Consider the following 20167-nt stretch of genomic DNA (forward strand, 5'->3'; position numbering starts at 1 on the left):
GCCCAATGAGTTCAGAAATCTCTTTCCTCTTAAGTATACTTAAACTATTTTTCCTCCTTGGTTCTCAAAGACAACAGAAAAGACTTGTTGAGAATGACTGAATCATTTCCCTCCACAGGACAACAGGTTGTTAGAGAACGAGCCTAAGCAAAATCCTCTGCTTTGTGCCTCCACTTCATGTTCTTCTCTCTTATCCCCTATACCTGAAGTGCCTATTTAATTCATAATCATCCACACGGAGACACTTTTGAGAGTGAAAGGGAGAAATACTGACAATGAAGCTGTAACAGGTGTCAACTGGGATTTTCCTAGACCAACCAGGATGGATGGCCACACTGCCTCTGATATTCTGTCTAACTTCCCCACCAGCTTGTTTTCTGTCTGTAGCAACATGGTGTCTTACTTATCACTAGATCCCCAGCTTCCTGTACAGGGTCTAGGAAACAGTGAGTGCTCAGTGGATGTCTGGTGAACCAAGGAATTCATGAATTAACTAATTGGGGACACATTGGGTGACCTCATGCAAATCACTTGAACTCTTGGTGCCTCTGGAAAATGAACAGCAGACCGACGATCTTCAAGGCCCTTCCAACTTCCCAGCTTATGGCTCTTCCCACCTCTGGCAGTTTCTGCTTCCATTCCCATCCTCTTGGATGACTGACATGTGCTCTGTGAGCACCAGAAGAGAACCCTGGCCCTGAGTTAGAGCCAACAGTCAGACGGCTGTCAATGCCTACCCTTCGCTGAACCCAGGGAAAGATCTCTTCACATCTGTGGGATTTCAAACAGCAGAAAGGAGAAAGAAATTAAGAAAACCATGTCTGTGCCCTTCTAATTTATGATTAATAAAATTAAAAAAAATGAGACATAGAGAGGAGGCTCAGTGGTGCCAAGGTCAAAGAATAAATTGGTGATCGGGCTAGGAAGAGCCTCAGATGGCTGTTTACTTAGGGAGCTCTTTCAACCTGAGCCGGGGATGCTGAGCCCAGGGAGTTCTTCGGCATAAGCACAGGGCAGCATTTTTGTCAGCGGCAGCCCTTTCAGGGAACCATAACTGCAGTCATCTTGAATCATAAACTAGATTAGCCACATTAGAGGTTTAGCTACAATGTATTTCAAAGTTAAAACACAGGCTATGGCAGTGGTATCAAAACCTGTAATTTCTGATGCAAATGAACACATGAAAAATGGCCCCTGGCTACTGGGATAGACAGAGGAATATGTGAGTGAAACAACATGGCAGTTCTGTCAGAATTGGAAGAATAACTATATTCCAGAATAATAAATTATTATCACGACCTGACTGGTAGAGTAACCCATAAGGTAAGAGAATGTGTTTTTTTGTACCTGGATAAAATTACATTGTCAATTTTGTTTAGTCCCTTTTTAAAACCTGAACATTCATTTTCGAAAATATGTGTGGAACATAAGGTGACATTTGGAAAAAAAGCGTAATTTTCAAAGAATACTGATCCCATTAGTTCTTATATTACAGATGCCGATGAATTTAACTTTTATAGCATTGCTAACACATGGAAGGCATAAAATGGACTTGCAGCTACCTAGAGTTTTCAACAACGTCTCAGGGAAGTACCTGAGCTTTGTAAAATGATTTTTGGGGGCATAATATGGCATCAGATTTCATGGGCACAAGCCCATGGAACCAGAAATGTCTTGCTTCAAGTCCTAGGGCCATTTCCTACTGACTGAGTGACCGCACGCAACCGCCATAACTAGACAGAGCCTAAGTTTCTTTATCTTTAGAATGTGGATAACAATGTCCTCTTCCAGGGCCTCATTAAAGATTAGAAATGATGATAGGGATAAAGTGTTCAACATGGTACCCTTCATGTAGACACACTCTATAAAGAACAGCTGATATTACTATTATTTAATCTTCTTGTATATATGGTATGTATCTTTTAAAATTCATAGTTCTAGGATTGACTCAGAAGTTAAAGCAAACACAGTGTGTTTAGTATTTTATTTACATATTTAACTTTTGTACCTGTTTGAGTTGACTCTGAGAATGGGTTGTTTTTGTGTATGGTGAGTTGACTAGCCCTTCCAAAGGTAGGACTTTTAAAAATTTTTAACAAACTGTAGAATCCTCTCAATCTGATGGAAAATGCAGATATATTTCACCTTCATCTATTAAAATATCATTTACTAAATATCAGATATTAAAATACAAAATATATAAACAAATATCACTTATTAAAGTTTTATACCCAATTTTAACTTTAATTAGGCATACACACACACACCCATGTATACAATATAAATAAATTTATTATTTTGAGAATTGCACACCTACCCAGAGAGCAACAAGTCAAGGCGAACAATCCTGTGGTTGAGAGCTGGGCTCTGGCGTTCGGCAAACCTGGGTCTGACTCTTGGCTTTTCTTCTTGCTAGCTGTGTGACTTTAAGCCTCTACGAGCCTCAGTTTCCTTATCTAGGAAATGAAAGTAATATCTGCTGCAGAATTGGGGATTAAACAAGGTCCTGTGTACAAATGCTTGGCATGGTGCCTATCGCCAGGTGCAGTCTACATAAATAATCTTTGTTATTAAAAAAGTTCTGTGGGGCCTGAAATTACAATTGGATCAGAGGGCAGAAATATTTACAGGGCTATTCCATGCCTGGAAATCATGTAAATATCCAAATCGTTCTTATGAGACGGTTAGAAGAATGGATCTAATTCCTCTGTAAACAATGGAATATTTTGGTTATTTTCATATCTGGATGAGATTGTTCACTTTATGTTTCCATACATTTCTTAGCTCCCAAAAACCATGGCAGAAAGAAAAGTAAAATTGAACATTGTACATGGTTAACTTAATACAATATTTAGAAGAAGTGAGACCAGATAGTTTTTGTTTTTAAAGAAAACTTACTATTTTGGCTACCAACAAGTAGATGTGGGCTTGCATTAATGTTATAGGTAAATTTAGTTTGATTTAGTGCGTTATAGTGTTCAAAGCATTTTTCAGAATTGTTATTCCAGCAGGAAAGTGCAAGTATGATAAAAAAGTAGGACTGGTGTTGGTAAATGTGAAGAAAGCTAGTAAAAAATGTTATGGTCTGAGTGAACATTTTTGTGGACCAACATATGTGAATAGACATGGTTTGCTATCTGAGGACTTGAAAATGGTCTACTTTGTCATCTAATAATTTTGGTTGTAGGTCCATTATTTCTTTTGTTAAAAACCCTCAAATTCAACAATTTGCACTGGGTTTCCCCCATGGTGAATATAATGCATTACCATAATTCAAGTCATATTCAGTCAACTCTGTGGTTTCAGGGAGCCCATACATTTCAAATTTATTTCCAAGGTCATGAAGCCATCCCCTATGGCAAGTGCAAAATGCCTTTGATGTGGTGGGTACAACATCTGTGCAGACAGACACACTTAACTCATGCTGCGCTTTGATTTTCCATTTTGGTTGAGAGGTAAGGTCTTTTGAACCCAAGTACGTTTAACATTAAGTCACATTAAATAATTAGGCTAATGAATCTTGAAAGTAGAGGAGATGGCATCCTGGCTATAAGTGGGGGGAGATGGCATCCAGGCACCCTGTCCTGGAACACTTGATAAGGAAAAAGAAGGACTCATGTTCTGTTATCATCATCATCTTGAGTTACGTGCTGGCAGTAACTCAGAATCAGGTCCAGAAATGTAACATGTTCAACATTGAACTTCAGAGCTCTTAAATCTGCCTCTCCTCTTGGTTTCCTCAACTCTGTTAATGGCATCAGCATCCACTCAGGTGACTGTGTCATTCTTAATTCTTTTCCGTTTCTGTATCCAATGGATCAAAAAAATTTGGGTTAATCCCATAGTTGCTCACATCTGTCTAGCACTGTGATGTTTGTGCTCATCTCTTGCTTGGATAATCACTACAGCCTCCTGATTTCCTTCCTGACTTAGAGGCTTGCCTCACTGTGATCCTCTCCATTCTGTAGCCTTGATGAAATCTTTAAGCTACTCCCCTTCTCAAAGTGTTTCTATAGCTTCGTGGTGCCCCTGGCTAAAGAAGGTCCAAATTCTTTTATCTGGCCTTTAAGACTCTTCCTAGACCTCAGAGAGTCTCCTATTTCAGCGCTCTTTACCTTGCATTCAGGGTCTATGCTATTCCTTTTGGATGGAAAATACTCTTCAGCTTCCTGTCTGGGCGAAATCCCATTCCTCTTTCGGGGCTCAGCGGAGATATAATTTCCTCTGGAAAGCCTTGTCTTCCTGGCACCCTGAACTCCAAGCCAGGACTGAGTTGATGGGTCCTCCCCTGAGCCCTGTACTCAGTTTCTGCCCGGGTCTTCTTATGTGTATTTCATGCCCTGTTTCCTTGTCCACATCACCTGCTGACTCTATACCACTCACAGTGGGGAATAGTTCTAGGACCGGGCAGAGTGGCACATATTCAGTGTTCAGAAAACATCTGTTAAATGCATACATGATTTTAAATCTTCCAACTCTCTCTCCTTACAACTAAACACCAGGCTTTGATATAAGCTTATCTGTACATCTGAGTCTGTGTTGGGCATAGGAAAGCTTTCTTTACAGGAATGCCACTGGAAAGCTAGGTTATTTTGATCCAATGAAATATTATTAAAAGGTATTGGAGCATGAAGTTCCATCTCTTTTCTTCAGATTGAGAAAGTGGAGCAGAACAGATATGCAGGTGCTTGTTGAGGATAAGCAAGTGAAAGAAGTGCTGGGAGAGCAGGCACTGTGGAAAGGACGTTTTATGCATACATCCCTTTCCTCTTCCCAGTTTATAAATCTTTTCTGAATTGTAGTATATATAGTTGAACAATAAGAGAATTCCCTTGTTATGTATACCTGTAATTTTCAAGTGTAGTCATTTACACAAGGAGCGGTAGGCACCATTGGCACTACAAAAGAAAGTGGTTTCTGCCCTAGAAGATTTTGGAAGGTTGAGAAGATGAGATCTTAATGGAAATATCAATTAGAAAAAGAATCAAAGCGGAATTTATTTGGATGATTGCAAAAATTGAGGTGGGAACTGCTGGTATTACTTCGTAACAAGGCAAAAGAATTGTAAATTTCTCAATCCCTGCTCCTCCACTGCCCTCCTTAAAATGAAAGCATTTTGGGCACTGGAAAGAGCGCGAACTTGGAGCCGCATGAGTGGTGACTGTCACTTCCTTGAACAAAGCTGTAGGATGTTGGAAAAAGCTCCTTGATCACATGGATCCTAAATTTTCTTATTAAAAAGAAAATAAGGATAAGATGTACTTTATTAGGTTATCATTATAGAAGACCACATGTGAGTTAACATGACTCATGTCAAATTGTCTAGTATTATGACTATTTATTTAAATGCCAGGGCTCACAGTACACAGGAATTCTTACATGCCTATGGGTTAGAAGAAAAATTAAGAGGAAAACCAAGTTTTTAAAGGAAGATTCAAGTATGGAATAGATTTTGTCCAGGACCCATAAGGCAATGTTGTGTGCAAAAAAGGTAAGCAAGATGGAGCCATGGCATAAGGGGACTGAAATGCTTTGGTGGGGCAACGAGGTATATGATGACCAGGGCAGATGCCAAGTCAGGCACTACCTGGACTGGCCAGGAACCCAGGAAGACAACAAGTATGTGTTATATTACTTACTATTGTAGGCAGAATTCTATGAAAATCCCCTATTGACCTATGCCTTTCTACAACCCCCTCCCCTTTGCAAATATGGTGGGATTTCTTTTTGATACTTATGTTATGTTCTTTGGCAAAAGGGATTTTGCAGATGTAATTAAGGTCAACTAATTAGCTGAATTTGAATTGATCAGCAGCGAGAATATCCTGGGTGGGTCTGACCTAACCAGATGAGCTGTTAAAAGAGACAAGAAGCAGCAGCCTTCTTCTGCCGGCCTTGAAGAAACAGGTCACCGCCTTTTGAGATGAGGGGAACACATAGCAAGGACATGAGGGCAGCCTATAGGAGCTGACAGCAGTCCCTGGCCCACGGCCAGAGAGAATATGGGGACCTTGGTCACATAACCATAAGGAAATGAATTCTGCCAACAACTAGTGAGCTCAGAAGAGGATCCTGAGTTTCAGATGAAATCACAGCCCTGAAAGACACCTTGATTTCAGCCTGATGAAGCTCTCAGGACCTGGCTAACCTGTAACCAGACTCCTGACCCAATAAATTTGTGCTGTTATTTCAATAGAAAAGTTTGTTCTGTTGCAATAGAAAATGAATACACTGACTTTCCTTGTCTACTTTAGGCAGAACTAGTTGTTCCATCCTTTTGGCTCCCACAGCCTCCTGGTCACTCCTTAGTTAGAGCTCAATCACATGTTGTAATGTTGGGTTATGGCTCTGTCTTTCTGTGAACTCTTAACAAGGGTACGAACTCTTTATAGAAGCTAGATGTAGGGGAAAAAACTTGGATTCCTTTGGAACCAAAGAGACTAATGTGCTATTCCTCACTCCCCAAATTAATTGTTGCATAAATTTTGACAGCCCCAACATCACTTCTTATTTGCAAAATGGCAGTAACACTGCTAGACCAGTGGCTCTCAAAAGGAAGCAACTTGGCCACCCCCAGGGGACATTTGGTAATGCCTGCAAACATTTTTGATTGTCCCAATGCGGCATTGGGGAAGCTACTGGCCATCTAGTAGGTAGGTAGAGGCCTGGGATGCTGTTAAATGTCATATAATGCACAGGACAACCCCATATTATAAAGAACTATCCGGCACAAAATGTCAATAGGATCAAGGTTGAGGAATCCTTTACTAGACTAGTAAAATTATTATGAAGAATGTAAAATGATTTGCATAGTGCTTCACATGCTGTGGGAGAGGTTACAATTCCCTTTTCAGAGGAAATTACTGGAGTGCTTTCGTAAAGTACACATGTACTTCCACTTTCCCTACGCGATCCTGAATTTGTCTTCTTACCTCTTTCTCACTCTCCAGAGTCATTGCAGGCATTAAGAGATGTTACAAATGGGAGATTTTGTTTGTTTGTTTGTTTTTTTGTGCAAGAAATAGCATGCAGCCAGGAAATAGTTTGAGACCCACTGGCTCTGAAACATAGTCAATACTGAATGCTTCCCTTTTCCCTTTCTGATGCCTATGATTTTGTCTCATCTTTAACACATACCTGAGTGTCTCACCCATACCAGGAATATCACTAATGCTTACTACATGCTTAAACAGATGAATGCCATTTTCTAAAAATAATGTTTTGTAATTATTTCTTCTCTGGCATTTCGCTCCTATTATGTTGTATTTTGAAAATTAAACCTTATGGCAAAAATGGAAAGAGAATGAAATTGCAATTGGAAACTAACTGTGTTACGTTAAGCCATTGTTTAATGTTTCTGAACCTTCTCTAAAGGCGATAGAGTAACAGCTGTCTCATAAGATTGCAAGGATTTAAGGAAAGCTTGGGGAACTGCTTCCATCTTTCAAGAACCAACTCAAATCTTAGCTCTTTCGGAGGCCTTTGGTAACTCCTATGGTGACCATACTGTTCAGCTAGAGGAATATTGTCCCTGTGTCAATGATTGCGCATATTTATACCACATTTATTTGTTTGCACTTCTGTTTCCTCCACTTGAGAGATTTGTGGGTCATTTTTTAATTAAGCTTTTATTTTGAGATAATTATAAATTCAAACGTTGTAAGAAATAATACAGAGATTGCACGTGCCCTTTATCCAGTTCCCTCAAAGGTAATATCTTATGAAACTATAGTACCAAATTACAACCAGGATATTGACATTGACAGCCAAGACACAGAACATTTCATCACCACAAGGATGCCCTTTTACAGCAACACCCACGTCTCTCCCACCCTACCCTCTACTTTCTGGTGACCACTAATATGTTCTTCATTTCCATAATGTTGTCATTTCAAGAACAATATATAAATGGAATCATGAAGTGCATAACCTTTTGGCATTGACTTTTTTCACTCAGTACAATTCTCTGGAGATTCACTCAAGTTACTGTATGTATAAATACTTTATTTTTGTTGTTGTTGCTGAGGGGTATGGATGTATTAGAGTTTGTTTAACTCTTCATTAATTGGAGGATATCTGGGTTGTTTCCAGTTTGGGGCTATTGTGAATAGATATAAACATTTGTGTGCAGGATTTTCTGTGAACATAAGTCTTCAATTCTCTGGGATAAACGTTCAGGAGTATTAGTGCTGGGTTGTCTGGTAGTTGCAAGTTTAATATTTTAACAAACTGCCAAACTGTTTTCCAGAGTGGGCATATCGTTTTACATTTTCGCCGGAAATGTACAAATGATCTAATTTCTCCTCGTCCTTGTCAGCATTTGATGTTCTCACTATTTTTTAATTTTGACCATTGTGATAAGTTCGTAGGGATATTTCATTGTTGTTTTTTCATTTCCCTAATGTGTCATGATGTTGAATGTCATTTCATGTTCTACTTGTCACCTGTGTATCTTCTTCAGTAAAAAGTCTCTTCATGTCTTTTGTCCATTTTCCAGCTGGATTGCTTATTTACTGTTGAGTTTTGAGAGTTCTTTATGTGGCCTAGACTCTAGTCCTAGCTCAGTCTGTAGTTGTCTTTTCATCTTCTTCACAGGATCTTTCAAAGAGCAAACTTTTGAAATTTTGATGAAGTCTAATTTATCACTTTTTCCTTCTGTGGTTTGTGCTTTTGTTGTCAAATCTAAGAACATTTTTCCCAGCCCTAGGGCCTGAAGATTTTCTCCTATATTTTTTCAAAAAGGTTTATAGTTTTACATTTTACAGTTAAGTCTATTACGCATTCTGAATCAATTTATAAAGTATGAGACTTAGTTTGAGGTTCATTTTTTTGCCTGATATCTTCAATTGCTCCAACACCATTTGTTGAAAAGACTTTTTCTCATTGAATTCTTTTGCACCTTTGTCAAAAATCACTTGGGCATATTTGTGTGGATGTATTTCTGGGTTCTGTATTCTGTCCCAATGATATGTGTGTCCATCCCTCTGACAATACCACAGTCTTGATTATTGTAGTTGTCTAACAGGTCTTGATATTGGGTAGACTGTTTCATTGCACTTAATTTTTATTTTTCAAAAAATGTTAACAATTCTACTTCTTTTGCTTTCCTATACAAATTTTGGAATAATCTTGTCTATATCTACAAAATATCTTGCTGGATATTGATAGTAATGGTGATAAACCTGTATATCTTTTAGGGAAAATTACATCTTTGCTATGTTGAGTCTTCTAATACAAGAATATAGTTGTATCTCTATTTATTTAGATCACCCTTAGTTTATTTCATTAGCGTTTTATAGTTTCCAACATACAAGTCCTGTCCATGTGTTGTTAGATTTACACCTAAGAATTTCATTTTTGAGTGATTATAAGTATTATGATATTTTTAATTTCAGTTTCCATGTCTTTGTTGCTAGTATATAGAAATAAAATTAATGTTTTTATGTCTATCTTATATCTTGCTACTTTCCTGGACTTACTTATTTGTTTATATGAGGTTTTATTTGTTGTTGATCTCTTGGGATTTTCTATGTAGAAAATTATGCAATCTGTAAGTAGGGACAGGTTATTTTTTCTTTTCTGATCACTATGCATTTTTTTTTTTTTGTTTTCTTGTCTGATTGCATGGGCTGGAACTTGCAGCAGTATGTTGAATAAAAGCAATGAGAATGGACATCCTTGCCTTGGCTTTTATCTTAGAAGGAAAGCATTCAGAATGTTACTATTAAGTATGATATTAATGATATTAGATGTAGGTTTTTTGTAAATTTACTTTATCAAGTTGAGGAATTTATCCCTCTATTCCTATTTTTCTGAGAGCTTTTGTCATGATCTAATGTTGAAATTTATCAAATGCTTTTTCTGCATCAATTGATATGACTGCGTGATTTTTTCCTCTTTAGTCTGTTAATATGCTGGATGGCATTGATTGATTTTCAAATATTGAAGTAATCTTGTATCTTGGAATAAACTCCACTTAGTCATGGTGTATAATTCTTTTTATAAATGCCAAATTCTATTTGCTAATATATTTGATAATTTTTCCATCTACATTCATTAAGAATATTTTTACTATCTTTGACTGATTTTGGTATCAAAATAATATTAGCTTCACAGAATGCAGTAGGAAGTAATCCCTCCTCTTCTATTTTCTGGAAGAGATTTTACTGAATTTTGTTAAATTTTCTTTAATGTTTGTAGTATTTTCCAAGGAAGCTTCTGTGCTTGGGGATTTCTTTTTTGCAGTCTTTAAATTATGAATAGAATCTCCTTAGTAGTTCTAGAGCTATTCAAATTATTTTATATGAGCAAGTTGTGATACTTTGTGTTTTTCAAGGAACTGGTTCATTTTATCTAAGTTGTCAAATTTGTGTGTGTAGAATTTATAGTATTCCCTTGTTATTATTTTGATGTCTGCAGATTCTGCAATTAGGACTCTTTTTTCATTCCTGAGATTGCCAATTTTTGTTTTCTTTCTCTGTCTTTACTCCCCAGGGGAGGTTGGATGTCCAAGCTCCCCACTTGGTTGTCACTGACATTTTGGCAGAGATCTGATGGGGATGAAATTCCCAGCCCCCTAATATGCCCTCTTTCATTCTACTTTGGCGAGGGTGGTTTTTGAGGGGTGAGGTAGCTTCTTACAGCCAGGTGAGGGTAGAAGTCTAGCTTTCCTGCTTTGACCTTTGTTGCCATGGGTGGAGACAAGGCCACTGTTTATTGCGCCAGTGTTTGGCTAGAGTAGAATGGTTATTGTCTAAAAGGTTTCTGTCTTGCTAGGATGCCCCTTTGACCAGAGGGAACAAGTTTTTGATATTTTTATTTTTTTCTGAATCTGGTGGTATTTCCAGATTGACAGATTCTTCAACTGTAAGTCTGATATATGTGAGGGAAAATGAAAATCCCAAGGAACTCGCCACTGTATCCTTCCTTGTGTTCCAAGGTCCCTAGCTTGTCTACTTTATTCTCTCTGCCTTTCAGTGTCTTCTGTTTGTTTTGTATGTAATGTCCAGGGCTTTTCACTGTACTTAGTGGAAGGAATAGAGAAAAGTATATCTACTCCATCTTCCTGGAAATGGAAATTAAATAATTTTTATTGTTTTCCTTTTAACCACCAGGACTCACTAGGATATTTAATGAAGGTTGAAAGAAACACAATGGAGAAGTTATTTTTAAACTGTAAAGAAGAAAATAAATGTAACAGATTATTATTTTTTCATCTTTTAGTTTTTTTATATATTATAGAAACTAGGAAAACTTCTTGTTGCTAATGACAATGGCTTTTCAAATTGTTTTTATTATGCTTCCTCATTTGATTTTATTGAAGTTAACTCTAGTGGAGTGAAATAGTCAGGATGGGGCATCGCAAAAGGAAACAAATCCACTAACGTAGATGAGCTAACGCCACAAAGACCAATATCCACTTCAAATTGCATGGTAAACGGGAAGTATAAGAAAAATACGCCTAAGCCAGCACCATTTCTTTTGAATTATTTTTGGATTATTGTTTTCATATTAATGTAGATCCACTCCCTATTTCATCAGCACATCTGTCAGAGACTGGGTTCTTGAGAAAAAAAGATGTCACTGAGGGGTGGGCAGTCATTTGACATTAACATGTCAACATGTCACTATGTTGCATAGCTGAGACAACTACTGAAAATAGCTACCCCTTTGAGAAAAGAAACAGAGCAAGTTTAACTTCGTGGAGTAATTAATACGTACTTGAATGGCTGTCTGTAAAGCACACTTTGGTATGTTGAATTGCATTTTTCCATTTGGCTCCATTATATATTTATATATAATATAAATCCTCAGCAAGTATATTAGTCACATCATAGTCTAAAACTTTGCTTGCAGAGAAGACTTCTGTCTCTTTTAACCTTCATCCCACAGAATCCGAAGAAATATCTAGTTCTACAGCCTTGTTTCTATTCCAAGTTAAATATTCTCTTTGAAAATCAGAGTATTTATTTTCATGAAACCAATTTTCTTTCTGTAGTGCTTTCTTGACAGAAGCATATCCTTGAATTGAAGTATTTGAAGTGCTATAGAATGATTTTATGCTGTTAAATATTTTGGTTCAATATTGGTCTCAATTTTTTCTGTTTTTCTATACTGTTCATAGAACCACTCAAGACAAGCATCTTCCTTCAGTTCTTTTTTACCTTTCATTGTCCATGTCTTCTACCTTCTTCCTTCTTGATGAGTTACTGGGCTTTTTTCTAGAAAGTTCATAGTCCTGTTCACTTTGAGGTATCCACATTTCACCATTGACAAATGAGCTTCACTACAAGGAAGGTGTCACAGGCTTACTGATTATCACCCTTTCCTGAAGGTACAGTCTTGGATCATCTTCTTGGTTTCACTGAAACTAGCTACATGGTCATGATTCAGAGTACTGGGCAGTCATGTAAATCAGCAGCATGAAGTAAGTGCAGCCACATTTTGAAGTTACTACTTTAGCTCATGTGACTTGCTACATTGTCTGACCAGCCAATTACTATTATTCTCCCTGCCTAGAATTTTCTTCACACCTTGTTCATTGATACTAAATGTCCCCATCATAGGGAAGTCATTGTTGATATTAGGTCATTTTTCTTCTATGTGCTCATAGCATTTCTTATTTTATTTATTCAATCAATAAGTATTTATTATGTGCCTATGTTGTGCTAGGAATGATTCTAAGCTCTGTGTATTCCAGTGCTCTGCATGTCCCTCTGTTAATAGTTATTCAAATTCTTATTTACTTAACATCTATTGAGCAACTACTGTTTGGCAGACTTTATGCTATGAAATTCCCATGCATTGTGGGCATTTTTGTTTTTAGTTACCTCTTTGAATAGATTGTGAAGTTCTGACCAGAATTTTTAATCCCTGAAGGGCAGGAACACTGTTTTATTCACTTACCTTAATGTTGTACCTGGAATAGTCCCTGGTACATAGTAGATACTCGGAACATATTTGATGGATGAATGAATGGATGGAAAAACAGGCAGGACTGACTTTGGTAGTAAAGAAAGGTCTGTGCGTCATTGCATGTGAAAGGGTAAGGTTGTCTCTGCTTGTGGCGTCTGTGACATGTCGATTCCATCACAAGCAGATCCTGCCAAATTGACTCTCCTCAGGCATAGAGATATTTTCCCTCAATCAGATTATGTGCCGTTACTTTATACTACTTGATGCCAAAGTATGCTCCCCTGATGAGCATGACATTTTATTTGCATGCACATAAGCAAGTTCATAGTGTTTAATTTGAAAGTGCAACCCCACTAAGAATGCATTTGTTTGTGTTTATTTAGATTTATTTAGAAGCTTTGTTTCGATGGGCACATGGGGGTGATCTGGGACAGGGAAGCCTGGAAAAGCTGATGAAAGCTGGTGCTCCCTTGATGAATGCATTGTGGATGAAAAAAAAATGTGACCTTTAATCACCTTCTGAACTCTTTTGTTCTTGTTCCAGAACATTCTATGAGTAGAAACTCCCAGCCCTCTTCGGTTCTTTTGTCTTGATTTTATAAACTGATCAGATATGCCTTTCATGTTTGAGGGGAGTTTTCTGGTGTTTGGGTAGAGAATGTTTGAAGGGAGTTCTCTGGTGGTCAGTAGGGTATATTTAAGGGGAGTTTGCAAGGACTGACATGTCCAGATTTCTAACAGTGAAGGAATAACTATCATACTCTTTCAGGTGGCCTTTAGCTATTACCCATCCATCAAGGTAACTTTATGATGCCTTAAGGGACTGGGCTAATTTTCTTTTCTAATTTTCCCAAAAATGTCATAACTGTGGTAGGTGGAGCAAGAAGTTCAGTTTTGCTTTGATGCAAAGTTGCCTCCATCCGGAGAGTGAGGCAGCTCACCCTTGGTTTGTTGGGTTACAAGTATTCCCTTTGTTGGTAGAAGAGTTGAACAAGAAAAATAAAAGAAGAACAACAAGAAGTTAATTTCCGTTTCTCATATCCAACGACGTTGCACGGTGTGTTTATTTAATGGATGAGCGTATAGCTCACAGGCTTTTTACGTAGAGGCTTGACATGAAATAAGAAACCCAAACAAACACTAAGGGAAGGAAATGGTTAATTTAGCACAGTCCCAATCTCTACCCAACTATTGCCTTCATTTCAAGGCAATCAACATAGAAGGCAGCCTCCTTCCCTCCTTCCCCTTCAAGGTATCTGTTTATTTTGCAATTAACCAGGAAAAAGGGATTGTTCTGAAGTTTTTTTGATTGAGGGCTTATAATTTAAATGGAAGCTACTGTTTTCAGGATTAAGAGCAGTACAAAAATATGTCACATAGGTTCTAGTTCTATAAAGTTTGTAATAGCCTATACTTACCCAAAAGATTAACCTATACCCCTGTAGGTTTGTGCTGTTTCCTTTTTTACGCCAACTTCATCACCACACAGAAACACCTGAATTCGACCACAACCTTGGGGGTGAAAACGGACATATATTCTCATATACCCATGGACGCTTGAGAATGTTTTTCTTCTTTTATTCTTGTGAAACGTGATTTATAACCAAACCAAGGAAAACCTCAAGTTACTGGTGTGGTGAAATTTATTATTACTACCCAAAGTCAAGTAGGTTGGAAGGACTTTATTTAGTTCCAAGGTTCATCCAAATCACAGTGGTTTGGAAATCACCTTAAAGTTGAACTTTTTATTTTTTTCCACTTAAACCAGCATCTTGTATTCTCTCTCATCTGTAGGAGTTAAGGTAATTTCAGCAGAGCTTTTGGTTTGTAATTTTGTAGTCTGCTTCAGTGTTGTGAGATTAGCTTACATAATTGATGTGCAATGTTTCCACAGTTTTCTGACTTTTCCCACTCCACTATTGAGATCGGTATATTTTACATCCCAGCCATGTCCCTCAGGAAATATAAATAAAGTTGGTCAATCACATTACTATCTAGAAGACAATAATTATAGCACCTACTTTTGTGTAGCGCTCTAGTTTGCAAGGCACTTTCACATAGTTAAATCATTTGATCCTTTAAACAGTCCTTTGAAGTCAGCAAGGAGGATATTATTATCTCCGTATTAGAGAGGAAACAGGTTCAGGGGGCTTAAATGGCTTGTCTGAGGTCACATGATTAGTAAGAGGAAGACCTGGGATTAGAGAGCATGAGGTCAGAGTCCGCAGCTGGCCACTAACTACAGTGCCCTTCAACTCTTCTTCGGACCAGAACCTAAGGAAGATTTTCTCTTTATGGACTAAGAAAAAAGTTCTTATTGCATAATATCAAAGACAAAGTATATGCTCTTGAAACTACCTAAAAAATACTTATAAGGCAATAAAACAGCAAGTTGCTAAGAACAGGTTACTTAAAGTTTTAAGGGCACATCTTTAGGGACTATTAATGAGGGAGAGGTTACTGTAGACAGCAAGTTTGAAAATTATTGCTTGTGCAAGTTGCGTTTCTTTGAGTCCTCTGAGAAGCAGACACCAAGACAGGATTAGACGGACAAGAGATTGGTTGGGGAAATGCCTGTGAGGGAAAAGAGGGGCAGGGAGCTGGAGGAGGTGAGAAGAGCCATTAGAGCGTGATGTAGATCTGACCCCCTGGAAGGAGGGAGGGAAGGCAGGAAGAGTCTCAGACTTCAGCCTAGTTATAAGGAGGTTTTCAGTCAGGCTGATGGGGAGCCCTCCAGCCAAAATCTCCTATAGAAGAGTCCTCCATATCACAGGATGGGGTCTGTGTTAGTAACCCTTCAGGGCTCAGGCACTGACTGGGAGTAGCCGGTAGGAAGCATGGCCTCAGCATAAACATGGTGGTGAATTCAGATCACAGCAGCTGGCACCAGTCAGCCAATTGTACTCCCCACAGCAGGAGATCTGAGTGGAACACTTTCAGGGCCACTGTATCTGTGTCATGGTACAACATTCATTTTCCACTTCTTCAAAAATAAGGGGTAAACACAAACAAGACCAAATATTCTTAGAGAAATGCAGGAACACTAGGAATAAAATTACATGCTCAGTTATCACCATTGACAAACTGGCCTCTAATGTAAGAGAAGTGCTAGAAGCGTTCTGGATGACTTAGATTTCAGTTTTTCAAACATTTTCTTTGTAATCCTTTTTGACAGCCAAACTGTGAGTTGTCTGAAGGCAAGAATAGTAAACAAGTTTTGTATTCCTAACACAGCACAGTGCCTGGTCCATAGTATAAATGCTCAGTAAATTATTTCATCACTTTACTGGGTGATTAAAGTGAAAGGATAAGGGAAAGGTCATATTGTCATTTCTGAATATTTTTCATTTCTCTAGTATTTGAATGACTTCCAAGGGTGTTTCTTTGTTAAACTTATTGACAGATGCTAAGTTCTGGCGTGGAGGGGGTAAACTTGGGACTGATCGTTAAAGTCAACCTTCTCTGGTCTAGTGACTGGATCTGAGGACTTGGCCAGCTGACTCGGCCTTCGACAGTTCTTCCTTCTGCACATGAGTCTGCAGATGGGCAAGTGTCTGTGTCTAAAATGGCTTGCTTTCTTAGCATTCTTGTTCAGAGCGTCAAAGAGGCACCAGGGATGGTGAAGAGAAGGAGATGGAAACTCTGGATTCATAAGTGAGGCCATTCCACATTTATAAAATCAACAGAAATTCGGTACTTAAATAATTTGTTCGTGAGTTTCAGATTATGTCAAGGTTTATTCGTGTGGCATTCCAGTGCCTGTTTCTGTCCAAGGGATGCCTAATTGCCTAGGTCCTTCAGACACCTTTGATTCTTCCTTTCTGTCATATCCAACTAGTCAAGAAGTACCGCCAATTCCTTTGTCATGTTATCTATTAACATCCTTCCTTCCATTTTAGGAAACATTACTTAAGTGCCTTGACTGCTTGAATACCCCTGATGGGTTTCCTCACTTCTGAGAGCTTTTGGCCATGTGTATACAAGATGTGCCGAGTGCACTTGGGCTTCAGTCTCAGATCTGCCTCTACCCAGCAGTGGACTTTAACGCAGATCATTTATCCACTTTCAGCCCCCATCATCTCATTTACAAAATGAGGATAAATGGGTCTATCCAAGGAGGTGGAAGTGGACTTGAAGTGAGATAACACACGCAAACAGCTGCTACAGTAGCTACAGCATGACAGGCTTCTCTCTGCAATCAGGGAGCTCAGATGGCACCCCTGACCCCACTGTCTGGCTAATCTTCCGAAAGGATTATTTCACTCACAGCTTCAAGGCAACTGTCCAGACTGGCTGCCCTTTGTTCACACGTCTCCAATGGTGTGAGGTCAGGGAACCACAGAACACATTTCAAGTGTATCAGTCCGTCATTCAGTGTCCTCTACAAGCTACTCCTTTCCTCACTTGCTGATGTTGTCTTCTGTTATTTTCTTAGAGCAAACCTCCTGCTCCATTTGAGCTGGTTTACTCATTTTCCCTTTTATGCCACATGTGGGCACACCTCTGAACTTTAGTCACACCTTTGAAGGTACTTTCAAAGGTGTGTTTGAAGGGTTGAAAGTATGAGTCCCTTTTCTTCAAAGCACAGCCCAGCCCTCAGCGATGCAAGTTCCACTAGTTACCATGTGACCCAGGGGACTTCCCTCTCTGGGCCTCTGTTTCCTTATCTGCAAAATGATGATGGATAATACCCACCCCACAGCAGTATAGAGAGGATTAAATGAGATATGGTATGTAAAGCACATCGAGGAGTGCCTGGCACATAGCGGAGACTTACTAAATATTAACCACTCTTATTGTGCCTGCTTTGCCTCTGAACTCCTCCGCACTTACTGTCTGTGCAAGTGGTGACCACCTGTGGCCCCAAAGCAAACCCTAGTGGGTCACCCAATATGGACTTGTCTATTTTCTCTACTTGCTTATACTGAAAGTACAACTTTGAACTTAAGTCCTAAACGATGTTAAAATTAGGTCTGCTATCTATGTGGGAATTAGGATAGCTCGCAAAACATCTTTGTCCATCTTTTCGGGAAAGTTTCCAGTCTCCCCAAATGAACTTTTCAATGTTTGAAGACAGAGATAGTGTTTTTCCTTAGTGTCAAAGACAGAACTTTTTGTTTTTTAAGGTATAAGTTACATACAGTAAAATTCACCCTTTTTAGTATGAAGGTCATGAATTTGGACAACTGTATGTCATGTAATCACCACCACATCAAGAAATAGAATGTTTCCATCACTCCCTACATTCCTCTGTGGTCCTTTATAGTCAACCCCTCCCCACCCCACCCAGCCCCTGGACCCTGGTCACCACTGATCTGTTCTCTGTCCCTATATTTTTGCCTTTTCCAGAATGTCATAGAAACAGAATCACACAGCTTTTAGCCTTTTGAGTCTGGCTTCTTTCACTTAGCGTAATGAGTTTGAGATGCACCTAGGTTGTTATATGTGTCATGAATTTGTTCCTTTTGCATGGTGAGTAGTATTCCATTGTATGGATGTAGCACAGTTTATGCATTTACCAGCTGAAAGGTGTTTGGGTGGTTTCTAAGTTTTGGACATTATGAATAAAGTGCCTATAAACATTTGTGTGAAGGTTTGTGTGTGGTTGTATGTTTTCATTTCACTTGTCTGAATAACCAGGAATGGTATTTCTGGTTCATGAGATAAGTGGTTGTTGAACTGTATGAGGAACTGCTAAACCATTTTCCACAGTGGCTTGACCATTTTCCCCTCCCAGAGCAGAAGTTGAGAGTTTAGTTACTCTGCATCCTTGCCAGCACTTGGTATGAGGAGAGTATTTGTCACATAATAAGCACTGAATGTTTTTAACGTAATTTTAATCTATGTTGCTTACACTAATTCCATTGTTCTTGCTGTGACCACTATCTCAACAACCTCTCTTATGAGTTAACTAACTTCTGAGTGTGACTCAATTTTTCTGGAAGCCAGAGCACCTTTTCATTAAAAACAAAATATTGGATTTGGCAGGTGAAGAGGCCACATAGGTTTTATGCTTCATTAAAACAAACACAATAGGTGGAGGGACGGGGATTAATAATTTGGTATGTTCATTTCAATTTCTAGGGAGTAAAGAAATCCTGTACATTAGTTCAGTTGAAATGGGACCCAGCTCTAGGTCACTCCCCTCCTGGCCATATGCTTCTCTGGTTGCCTGATTGGACCATTCAGTGTCTTCTTTCTGAAGCCAACTAAAGGCAGGGAGGGGGAGGATAGGCAGAGATAAGTAATGAGGCACTAACTAGGTGCCAACAGAGGGCTTCAGCTAAGAAGAGAGAATGTGGAAATGTGGTAGTGAAGGACTTCTAATTAGGTTTTATGAGAAACAGAATTTTTAAGAAGCCCTATGCTGAAAAGGACATTAAAAGCAGCAGAGTTTTGTGTATCTGATAGTTAACACCAATGTGCTGGAGTGGGTTGGGAAGGCTAGTGGGGGAGAGCTCTGGTGACTGACTTGTATTCACAGCTATGAGCTAAACATGAGCAAATTCCTGGAAACCAGCAACTACTTCATTAGAAGGTATGACAGGTTGGCTCAAGATGTGGACAGAAAACTAAAGACAAAGCAAAACCAAAAATGAAAACAAACAAAAACCATCTTTTCTGTCTTTACTGTAAACTCCTTGAGTAATCTCGAACAATTTTCACAAGGTTTTTGTCCTGACAATCATTCAACCATGAAAAGAGATGGGGAATATTTGTTGATTATTTTGTTGTAAAAGCAAAAGATGCTAAAAAAATAAATAAATAGAAAGATTCTGTTTAACACCATAACCGTTGTCGACTAAAATAATCCATAACCAATCTATAAATGAAAATTTGGGTGAGTTTATTCTGAGCTGAAATCTGAGGACCATGGCCTGGGGCCTTTGTTCCCAAAGGAAGAAGGGGCACCGAAGAAGTGGGGTGCACAGAGTGGTTATATACCCCCAAACAGGGTGTTTCACATATGATTGAAATGTCCCTTCCACAATAGTCACAAGATTGCCCTGTCGGCACAGCACTTGATGGACACAGCAGGTAGTGGGTCTGCTATCTTGGTGGGCGTAGCAGGAGGCAAGTCGATTGTCTGGAGTGGTCACAGGTGAGCACAGCAATCAGTTTCTAGCCTAAGGAAAGACGCTTAATCCTTAAGGAGACACCGAAGCGCCAAAGTTGGGAGGGGGAGGGAAGTTGCACCTTTATCTCAAGGGTCTATGTTCTTGCCAGAGGGAATATCTAAAGCAGATACACA

The sequence above is a fragment of the Equus quagga genome, chromosome 16 (genome assembly GCF_021613505.1).
Source record: "Equus quagga isolate Etosha38 chromosome 16, UCLA_HA_Equagga_1.0, whole genome shotgun sequence".
Taxonomy (NCBI): domain Eukaryota; kingdom Metazoa; phylum Chordata; class Mammalia; order Perissodactyla; family Equidae; genus Equus; species Equus quagga.